At 39.5% G+C, this 12,179-nt stretch overlaps 1 protein-coding gene across 3 annotated transcripts in view; it reads left to right on the forward strand.

The window, feature by feature from the left end:
• Nucleotides 1-12,179, forward strand: part of LOC121854693 — a 134,820-nt gene that overhangs the window by 12,280 nt on the left and 110,361 nt on the right. The window contains exon 1 of one of the 3 annotated variants that reach the window (XM_042349405.1): nucleotides 7,579-7,938. The exons of the other annotated variants lie outside the window; for them this stretch is intronic. The gene's annotated coding sequence lies outside the window, so the exon portion shown is untranslated. Of the gene's footprint in view, nucleotides 1-7,578; nucleotides 7,939-12,179 lie in introns of those variants that run through there. 3 annotated transcript variants of the gene reach the window in all.

Below are 12,179 nucleotides of genomic sequence, written 5' to 3' on the forward strand. Positions count from 1 at the left end.
TTATTGGCGGTTCAACTGGCCGGGTTTCAATTAAGTTACGTTCACTGGGTTTTATTTATTTACTTTTGCCAACATACAAGTTTTTTGTAAATATAGAATAATGACTTTTCTGTGTTGGGTATTTTATTTATTTGTTTATTCTTTTGTTTACCGGTATTCATTTTAGGGGGGTTAGTGGTTCATCTGCTTGGGTTACCGAAGTACTCCATTGGGCTGAGTTCAGTAAATAATATCCTTTAACACAGAGCAGGTCAGTTTCTATACACTAAACAAAAGAAATATCTACTTTTTTCTATTAATTTATTTTTTGTTACCATAAAGAATTGTGACTAATGCAGATGGCTGTTTTGGTTATAATTTATAAACGTAATTGTTACAGTTAAAGTCTATCACAGAATATAATGTTAGCGTACAGACTAAGGATTTTGACATAACCTCACCGAGACATGAGTCGCGGTGCTCATGTTGAAATTTATCAGACTTCCGTAAAGAAAATTTTTGGGACGAGTGTACAGTGAAACCTCTATATAACGGACGATATGGAGAAAAAGTCCGTAATATTGAAGGACCGTTAGATGTGAAACCCCCATCTAACGGATTTTGCGTAGAGAAAAGTACGTTATATCGAGGGTCCGTTAGAAGTGAAACCCCCATCTAACGGATTTTGCGTAGAGAAAAGTACGTTATATCGAGGGTCCGTTAGATGTGAAACCCCCATCTAACGGATTTTGCGTAGAGAAAAGTACGTTATATCGAGGGTCCGTTAGATGTGAAACCCCCATCTAACGGATTATATGGAGAGAAAAGTCCGTTATATGGAGGTTGTAATCCCGTTCGAAACTTATTGTCGGGAGATACGCGCTGTCTCCACTGGGGACAAAAAAAAGAAAAACAAGAAGACTTTGGGCAGTATGTGATCGCCGTTAGTGCTAGCCAGCCTCTTTCTGCTCAGATTTAAACGAAAGTCATCCCCAGGCTCACCATAACTCCCCCCTGGCTCGAAACCCAGAAAATTTCCCCATAAATCTGATCCAGTCAACTACAGGGGTGTCCGAGGGGCGGGGAAAACGTCGTATATTTTCCCTAAAAGTCACCAATTCTCTTACCCGCTGTCTGTTTGATGTTTTGGTCAGTTTTTTTTTTTTTAGTTATGCTATTAATACTGATGACAATGATACTGCTAATACTATCAAATAATAATAATAATATGCACAAACCCATTACTGTATTATTATTATTATTATTATTATTATTATTATTATTATTATTATTATTATTATTATTATTATTATTATTATTATTGTTATTATTATTATTATTATTATTATTATTATTATTATTATTATTATTATTATTATTATTATTACATGGACAGGGTTATCTCCTCCACCACCAGTCTTGTCAACACAGGATGAGGTGTGACGCGAGTGAAAGAAATATTATTGTCTTGTTTTTGTGGTGATATGCAGTACACTTTCCACAATGATTATTATCGTTATTGAAAATGGTAATGACAGCATATTATTACGATCGTTATTATAATAGACTTGTACTGCGTTTCACCAAGTAAGATATATAAAGTGAATGTAACTTTATTGATGTTCAGGTTATTTTACACATTGTTAAGGTGACTCAATGTGATAAATCTTATTTGTGTTACGTTACTTGTCTGTTGTGGTATCTATTTCTGTTACGTTACTTATGTCTGTTGCGTTACTTATGTCTGTTGTGTTACTTACGTCTGTTGCCTTACTTATATATGTTACAGACGAAGGGTTGAGGGCCGCCGCCGTCTGTTCAGTTGGTCATGTGATTCTAATCGGTATTCAGTCGGGCGAGAGTTAGTGGCGCTTGATATACACACACACTCACACTCAGTTCTCAGTGACTGTATACTTTCTCTTACTTGCTCTTGTCTCTGCTGCTCCAAACATCCACACGGTATACGGTAGCGACTAGTGAGTGAGACGTCAATACCACCATCTTCTCACCCTATAGCTTGTGTGAGTATCGTAGAGGAACAGTTTATATATATATATATATATCACTGGACGAGATTCACAAGGGTACAGAATGAGATATTGGTTTATGAAGAAATGTTTGTTCCTAGCCATGATGTTGAATTCCACCATCCTCTTTAACCCGCTGACACCGCTCTGACGTTAACAAAGGGACACTGTCATTGCCATACATAGATTCACCTTCATTCATCGGCTGTCACCCTTCACCTGTGGATTATATTATGCTGTTGTCTTATACAGTAAGGGTGTCTCGAGGTCTCTTTTTATCAGGTGTTGTTTATATATTGTGTTTTCATTCAGTACTGCCAACATCACACTGCATCAATAACACGTCCGTCTCCACAAAACCACAGGACACTAACATGAACACACACATACACACACATACATACATGCATACACACACACACATACATACATACATACACACATACACATACACACACACACACACACACACACATACACATACACGCACACGCATACACACACACACACACACACGCCGCTGCTAGTGCCTGCATATTCTTCCTCCTCCTCCTCCTCCTATCTAGTATTTCCCTTCCTCTTTCTTCCTCCTCCCCCTATCTAATACCCTCCCCTTCCTTCCTCCTCCTCCCATCTAGTGCTTCCCCCCTTCTTCCTTCCTCTTTGTCCTTGACTTCCCAACTCTCCCCATCCTTCCACTTGTCACTTAATTAATCACTTGTTTACCTTTCTTCCCTTACCTGTTCTGCTCGTCTGTTCACACCACCTGGCCAGACCCCCCTTATAGTCCTCTGTCAGGTAATCCTCTCACGTCTTACTTCTGCATTCTCCCTCGGTTCCTGTGCCTCTTGATCCTCGTTGTGTTATCCGTTTACTCGGCATCATTCTCTCTCTCTCTCTCTCTCTCTCTCTCTCTCTCTAAAAGAAAATTACTGGGATATTTTCAAAGTTGGTTATTATTTATATTCTATTTTATTCTGCTTTTAATGGCGTACCGATATAAATGGTTTCCCTGGGTTAGGTTAGGTGGCATGTTGGGCTTGCATCAGCTGGTTATGTCAACATGGTGGATCGTATAACGTCATGGTGGATCGTATAACGTGGTAAGGTTAGGTTATGTTAGGTTATGTGGCGTGTTAGCCTTGCATCAGCTGGTTATGTCAACATGGCTGATCGTATAACGTGGTAAGGTTAGGTGAGGTTAGGTGAGGTTAGTCTTGCATCAGCTGGTTATGTCAACATAGTGGATCGTATAACGTCGTAAGGTTAGGTGAGGTTAGGTGAGGTTAGTCTTGCATCAGCTGGTTATGTCAACATGGTGGATCGTATAACGTCGTAAGGTTAGGTGAGGTTAGGTTAGGTTAGTCTTGCATCAGCTGGTTATGTCAACATGGTGGATCGTATAACGTGGTAAGGTTAGGTTATGTTAGGTTATGTGGCGTGTTGGCCTTGCATCAGCTGGTTATGTCAACATGGCTGATCGTATAACGTGGTAAGGTATATAGGCGGTGGGTAATGAGAGTCCCATTTTTAACTTGGCGATAAGGAGACTCCAACCTCAGGTATATAGAGTGAAGGGAAGGGGAGAGTACGGGTGGGAAGGGTAGGGGATGGTAAGGGTGGGAAGAGAACGAAAGTGGAGAGGAAGGGAAGGATAGGATAGGGAAGGGGAGAACAGGGAAGGGGAGTGAAGGGAAGGTGTAGGTGAAGAGTGGAGATGGTAGGGAAGGGGAGGTCGAGGGAAAAATGGGAGGGAAGGGGCGGGGAAAGAAGGGAAGGAAGGGGAGGGGAAAGAAAGGAAGGGAAGGGGAAAGGAGAGAAGGGGAGGGGAAAGAAGGGAAGGGCAGGGGAAGGAAGGGAAGGGGAGGGGAAGGGAGTGGCGTAGGTGAGAGTACTGAGAGGTAAGTCAAGTATAGTCATTCTGTATTTTGAAGTTGACAATATTAGATCAAATGGTGTTGATTGCAGAAGGTAAAAGATCAATAGTAGGGTTTTACAGTAACCCAACCTATAGATTGTCTTACACGATATTTTTAGTTAAGTGAGGTTAGGTTTAGTTTGGTTAGGTTAGGAAGGAAGGTTGTGATTTGGTTAGGTCATTTATGATCTGTTGTCGAGTGTGTGTGTGTGTGTGTGTGTGTGTGTGTGTGTGTGTGTGTGTGTGTGTGTAAAGAAGAGATTTATATTATGTAGACTTAACCATCAGGGTCACCGTCTCGTATAAGCCTTTTGAACTGATCCTTAAATATGTGCATAAATAAATTCAGATAATTCATAAACTAATTTAAAAACATTCTTGACCATGGACCAATCAAAAACGATCCGAACTATAATTATACGGTAATTAAGGTAGGCAGTTAGATACGTCTCATATCACTAGTTAGGGGGGGAGGGAGGGTGAAAGTTTTAACATAGGAATGGTTGAGACTCGGGGCCTACGACGTGAGTTCATTATAAGTATTCCTGACAAAATCTGATATCGCGTCGCGCCACCAAATTAATTTCAAGGATTCACGCACCGACCAGCCAATTTCCTCGCCAATTTCTCGCTGGTTGGATTCTCACAGATTCGCATGTTGAATTTTTCTCGTAAATGGTGATATGAGAAGACATCTAATTGGTTCCAGGAATAACTAATATATAGGTCATTTTCCCCCCTAATTTGATGATAAGAGTAATGGATTCTGAAAGGTCTTGTAGGTCATATAGTCTCCCTCACTGATGGCTGTCTTAGGTTATTTCTTATATACTAAAATGTTGTAATGGAGTAGAGGATATACCGTTCCTATAGGCGCCAAAGAGTGAGGATATATGAAGCGGGATGATTTGATATACAGTACACGGCAGGGGAAGACGCTCCGAGGCAGTGTTCCAATGATTGCTAGACCCCGAGTGTAAATGGCACAGTACCCCAACACCATACACCACCCTACAGTACCCCAACACCATACACCACCCTACAGTACCCAACACCATACACCACCCTACAGTATCCCAACACCATACACCACCCTACAGTACTCCAACACCATACACCACCCTACAGTACCCCAACACCATACTCAGCCCCTAGCCTGGCTCTGAACATGACTCTTGAGCGTCATTGGCTTAATTTATGGCGCAGTTTGTTGTGAAAAGACTTGAAGTAAAGGCAGTGCTTAAAATCTCAACGCTGTGTGATAACGGGATGATGCTCTTGTTAAAAGTAATGTTAAATTGATATCATACATGTTAGTAGGATGATGATGTAGAAATTATGTTAAAATTTGGGGTATCTTGAACGTTACAAAATATTATTATTATACTTTTTAGCAGCAACGGAGGAATCCTAGTTAGGTGAGGCCCACTTAGCTATGCTTTGCGAGGTCTTCTTGCAGAGATGAGGGAGGATGTCTGTCGTCTGGCATTCAAAATTTCATCCCATGAGACTGGTGAGGGTCAGAGGGTCATTCGTGGAAGGTTGAACCATCTGTAGAGGAGTTAATGGCTTTCTTCTTCACTAAAAGATCATTAAATACCGTAAGAAAAGAGTTGGGGATTTTTGTTTAACTCCTGGTATATGGGGGGAGGGGGGGGGGGTCCCTTCTTAGCCAAAGAAAATATCTTACATTGGCTTTCCCGTAGTGAAGGTGTTAGTGGAGATAGTCTGCTTAAGTATTTACAGAATTTTTGTTTTTTGTTTTTATTTTACGGGCATAAATTGATGACGTACTTGGATTACCTGAAGAATCTCCATCCCCATGTTTATTTCACCTAAAGATTAACCCCCCTAACACCATTTATGGGGGGGGGGGTTTCTAGGGGGTTAGGTTAGGTTAGTTTAGCGTTAGGTTAGTTTAGCGTTAGGTTAGTTTAGCATTAGGGTGGTTAGGTTAGGTTAGTTTAGCGTTAGGGTGGCTAGGTTAGATTAGTTTAGCGTTAGGGTGGTTAGGTTAGTTTAGCGTTAGGGTGGTTAGGTTAGGTTAGTTTAGCATTAGGGTGGTTAGGTTAGGTTAGTTTAGCGTTAGGGTGGTTAGGTTAGTTTAGCGTTAGGGTGGTTAGGTTAGGTTAGTTTAGCATTAGGGTGGTTAGGTTAGGTTAGTTTAGCGTTAGGGTGGCTAGGTTAGATTAGTTTAGCGTTAGGGTGGTTAGGTTAGTTTAGCGTTAGGGTGGTTAGGTTAGGTTAGTTTAGCATTAGGGTGGTTAGGTTAGGTTAGTTTAGCGTTAGGGTGGTTAATCTTGAGGTGAAATAAGCTAGGGTGGAGATTCTTCCGGTGTTCCACGTGTTTTTGGTGTTATCTATTGTATAAGTATAGGTACAAAATCTCAGACATTCATACGCTGAAATTCTCTCCCAGTTAGGTATGCGAGAACATGATCTAATAGGCCCACTTAAGCTTCCAGACAAAGTTCGGAGTTAAAGGATCCAAACTGACCAGAAACTCCTGTAATTAGATGCGTTTTTTTCTTATCCCCATTTGCCAGTAAATCATAAACGTCAGAATTTTTTGGGGAGAAACCGGACTTTTAGCACCGTGTAGCAGACCATCATCCGGTTGTAGTTTTATATCATGCTGCGCGGAACACATTTGTTTATATTCCCACATTGCCATGAGAAACGTTCTGCCCCGCATCAAAAAAACATTTTTTTAACAGTTCGTTCACTTTCTTCCCCACTGCCTCTTGCTCCGGCTGCTCATGATCTATGCTAAATTGATTCTAACTTAAGTGTTCAGAAATACCTCAAAGGGGGTTCAGATACGCTTATTTTCATTTTTTATTTTTATTTTGCTTCTTTTGACCATTTTGTGATATGCCATAGTGTTGATAGTATCTGTTTTATCGATCAAGAGTCTATAAAGTCAGTAATCTTCACTAGCCTTGGTTCCAAAGGCAACGTGAACAAATTGGTGGTTGCCGCTAAAGGTACTTGACTTACCACCATGATGCTACTACGTTAATCCTGCCAGGACGGCCTCAAACACGACCCTTCAATTATAGGGTGAAATAAAGTCGTGAAGTATCTGTGTTTAATATATTTCAGTGTTGAAAGTGAGGGCGTCGTAAATCAGAGTATAACCAAAATAAAAACTCACCAAATGGTCACACTCGCTACGTCCACTGGCAAGTTAGACCCCGAGGGAAGATCCAGAGTTCCCAAGGTCCGGCGGTTCACCTGCTATTTATCTTAAAACGAGTTTATACTCTTGTGTCGGCGATTAAATTTGAGACAGACAGCTTTAGAAATGAGTTTTAGAATTTATACAATTCACTTCTGAACTGAATTAATTTTTTCGTATAAACCTTTTTTATGGAAAGAAAGTGAAACATCATACAGGGCGCGTGGCACAAGTTGGGCTAGTCCAGTCACGTCTCAAGATTGGATGAGGACCATTTGAATACCTTTTATTATTTTAGCTCTTACAAAAAACATCATGAATAAAACTGTTGCACAAGTCTTTATGATCATTAATGATCAGCTTATTAGCATTCACTATATAATAAAGGAACCACGACACAATAAAAGGATTTTGGTTTGATTGTTGTTCGTACGCCCGCCAGCCGCACACACTTTGACTGCAATGTAGAAGTCGTGCAGGAGCAGGTACGCTAACTCCCCCGGACTGGAGTCCAACTCGTTTCCACATTAATATCCAGTGCCTGATGTACCTCAATTAAGTGTCCCCTGGTGAATTATAATGTGACAGTCGTCTCGTGTGTTCTCAGAGCAGGTGGTGATGTGATTTATAGCGGCTGATGAGTTGATATAGTGTGTGTGTCAGCGTACGACAGGTGATGTGTTCGGGATGTCTCACAGAATCATGAAACACGGAGGAATTACAGGTGTGTGGACCAAAAACTGGATGACTCAAGTGCCTTAGATGACATTAGTGCCATGGAGGAGAGAACTTAAGACCCACACACTGTTACAACCACAAACCGTGTAAAGGTCAGTTAAGATTTTATACATATGAAACTCAAAACTGATTGTTAACTGTAGTCTTCACTTACGTATGCATTTGCAAACAACCACATTATCTGTCCAACCGCAAACATTAGTGATATGACTTTTAAATTATTTTCTTTCATGTAAATAGAAGGCTGCCCCCATAACATGTGGCGAGTATTGTTACAAACAGGCAACTGTGACTGGCACTTAGGTCCCGCCTCCGTAAACAGTGCTGTATGGAACACTCATAATGTATACACCCAACATTCCTCCTCTTAGGTGATACACCAGACGTGATAACTTATGGGTCTTTATATACAGCGCATTAGTTCTCAACACCTGAGGTAAATGATATTTCCGTCATGCATTCCTATTGATTCTTGACGACACTGTATCACTAGTGCATACTGTATATTATAACACGTGTGATCAAATGAGTGTTCTGTACACACATGTACACCTTAATGTGTGCTTGTGTTGCAGAGTTAAGAATTTCTGTTTCTTGGGATCTGGGAAAACATTAATTTCACCCCTGAAACAGTTAATACGGCTCCTGACACTTAATTTTGCCAGGAAATTACCGTCTCCTTAACTCGCTTAATGTTCCATGTAACATACGCCTTTCTTACCGTTTATTTCTCGTAACGCAAAACCTCCCTCTTAACGCGGAAAACCTGAATTCTGTACACAGTTACGGTGCTGTATAGCCGGTACCATTCTTCACGACAGCGTCTCTTAACAAGCAAAACTTATTATGATCATGTCACTGAGGTCTACTCTAGCCTGGCACACTCATCATGCACAAAATAGGACCATCATGTCACCTTTCAATCCCTGAGGTGAAGTTTTTTTAAAAGTGGGCGTCAGTGATTTTCGATATCCCCATTTTCTGTCTTATCTAATACATTTCGCATATATGATTTATCTTAGGTAATATTAATGGTATTTAGTGCGAACATAAGTGTGTCCGTGATGGAAAACAGAACTTTGATTTTTGGTTCATCATATTAGTTATTTTATAAACTTATTTTTACAAACCACTTGCTTGCTTTGGGTTCTTCTTAACCTATACACAAAATTGATATTGTTAAATGATTTTGTTGTATGTAATGTAAATGTGGTACATGTGGAATGAGTATGCAGGCTGTCTGAAAGAAAATATATACACATTGCCCAACGGATTTTTATGTAGATCGCGTGAATGTCTGTATTGTAACATCAACAAGTACATGGGCAATCATACGACCCCCACGAAAATCTGTAATCTGGTTATCCATCGACGCTGAACTCTTTTTATCTTCGTTAGTTGTAGAGTAATAAATCTCAGTATTCAGATTTCATGTTTGTTCTTAAATTATAGAAAATACTTTACAATACAGAATTAATTGGATTACGGAAATGTACTGGTATTAATGGTATATACAATATAATTTTACGTATAAGTACCGTAGCTTCTCAGGCTTTATCAGAAGTTGTATGAACCAACCTGAACAGTATATAAATTCTTGAATTTTTCTTATATACTGTACATTATAATTTTCTTTCACCCAAAACATTAGAAACAAATTTATTCTAATGTAATAATGAAATTAAAATTGCAGTACGAACACATCTCCTTCAAGACTTATTTTATAGAATTAATAAGTGAAATACAATAGAACACATCAATGGTATAATTAATCTTGATTTTTAATGATTTGTATTAGGTATTTTTGCTTCTCCTTTTTGGCCATAAGCTTAGTTAATAAGAGCTTCATGCTTATTATGTGTTGACACGTTTGTCCCGATGTAAAGTTGTTCATTATCCATTTTGGTTACCATTGACTCTATTTTCAGCGGCAGTTTTCGACTTAACACTTTGCTCATGGAGATAAATGAAGGTAAACACTACAGGATAGACACACGGACTGACGCCATCGTTCAGTATACTACTTCAGATCAGTTCTATTAATTTATTACTCTAATACTCCAGATATCACCGCCATACGATACTACAGGATATGCTGTCTGTAACAATTCTGTATATTTTAATTCCTGTCAGCCATATTGTTTACTGTTATCTGTACAACACAGAAATGACAAACAAAAAACTTAAAGAGCGACCGGTAATGTTTCGCTGTCTTCAGAAGGATGAGCTGAGACAGGTGACGTTTGTGACGTCACGCAGTAATGACGCGAACGGCTAAATCCAGCAGGCCAAGGAATTTTAATTCAGGCAGACGTTTTGTTGATTATTGCTATAAGAAAATGTCATTGAACTATACATATGTAGACAGTCTTTTGATCTATATTTTTTCATGATCGTCCGTATTTTAATATCCGTGTCAGTTTCTTTTAATGTCAGCTGAAAAAAGAACTAGCCATTCGTGAACGGTGGTCTTTGGGTTGTCATGTTGAATATATACCCCCATGTATTAACACCAGCTAGCTCTTATTTTCTCGAGTCGAGCTGCAGACGACCACACTGCGGAAATACTAACACACAGACGACATGGCTGCAGACCGTCCTCACGCCACCGAGCGCCGCGCCATGAGTAATGATACACTGAGACAGAGAGAATCAATTTACCAGCTCCAACACTATTAATGTAGCCAAATGGGAGTAATAGCGAGGTAAAACTCCCTCGCAGGAAGTTCCACGAAGGTAGACTTAACAGACATCTAAACGTTGGAACTGGGTGAGGAGTGTATTGTACTGTGCCTCCACCTCTGATAGCCATTGTTGTCTAGCTTATGAACTGATACAATGTGTGTGTGTGTATATGTACATAGGTCCCAGTTTTTTAAGCACAGAATTACATTACATACGGGTCAGCTGTAAGGTTAGGTAGGGGCCGATACAAAATCTCATTTCTATGGAAAATACCGATCTTATTTTTTTTTATTCTCTACCGTAGTAAATAAGAAGAGTTTGTGAAGGATATTTAAAGAGCCCAGCAGTTGAAGCACCAATAAACAATGTATACAACTGGTGTGTGTATATAAGAAACTGGAGACTCGTGAGGGAGTTTCTTGTGACGGTCAGGAGCCCAGACATACTAGTGTTTTTGTCTGAGAGCGATACATGGTGGCGCGCTGAGTCATTGTGTTTGTGCTATGAAGGTTTTTATCCGTTTTATGACCTCGAGTTTAACTGTAGCACGTAGGAGGAATGTCTTATCAGCCACCACTCATTATACCTTTAGTTATTTTTACTTTCACGCTTGATAACTCTGGCATTTGCAACACAATAACAACAAAATTATAATAGCTACTTACTATCCGATCTTTAGCTGTGACACTCATATCTACGAACGCCTTTTCTGACACTGTATAATTTAATCAATGCATTTTGTGTCATCAGGCCGGTGACGTCATTGGCGCCTCACGAACTTAAACAACTCACGTGGATTAATATAAGTACCAGGTATATTATTTGTGGAAAAGTTTTCGTTTATTACATGATCTTACTATATTATCTCAGTTGATAATTACACTTGGAATTTATTTTCTTTTAGAATTCGATTTACTTGACCTTAATCCAGACCGCGTCGATAATATGCTTCCTGGGGATTTAATGACACTTTGTAACGTAAATATTCACGATAATATGTTTGTCTTCCTGGCCGTAATTACAGACCGTGTTTGTGTTCCAGCCTGACACACACACACACACACATGCAGACACATTTTTTTTTTACCGAGGACAAGCTTCTGGTGTGTTCTATGCGTGTTAAAAATGTATTAACAAACGTATTATATAGCATGAATTGGAAAAAAGTGTGTGTGTGTGTGTGTGTGTGTGTGTGTGTGTGTGTGTGTGTGTGTGTGTGTGTGTGTGTCATAAAAAAAAACATGCCCCCTAAAATTTAATGTTATACCCAAACTATTTATTTTCTCTCAGCATCTCATAAAAAGAAGCATCGACATACAGACACCATACAGTTAAAAGCGATTGTAGAGATGATAATATTCCCGCTTCAGAACTTCAACATTCGTCACCCATTGTAATTCCAATCGTCTATTAATCACTCGGCGTCAGTGACCATAGTTGTTGTGACGCCAGGAGACAATCAATCAATCAATCATTTTACTTATTAATCATTCATAGTTATAGTCATTTTAAGTAACGTGTTTTGTCTCATAGAGCGACTTTTTTTTTTAACTGCTTGACTGATCCGCTGAGATAACTTTTTTGGGGCTACTATAGTGTAAATTATTTCCTGTTGTATCATTGTAGCAATGAATCTTATACTGTCAAG

The sequence above is a fragment of the Homarus americanus genome, unplaced genomic scaffold (genome assembly GCF_018991925.1).
Source record: "Homarus americanus isolate GMGI-L3 unplaced genomic scaffold, GMGI_Hamer_2.0 scaffold53233, whole genome shotgun sequence".
In the NCBI taxonomy this organism is placed as follows: domain Eukaryota; kingdom Metazoa; phylum Arthropoda; class Malacostraca; order Decapoda; family Nephropidae; genus Homarus; species Homarus americanus.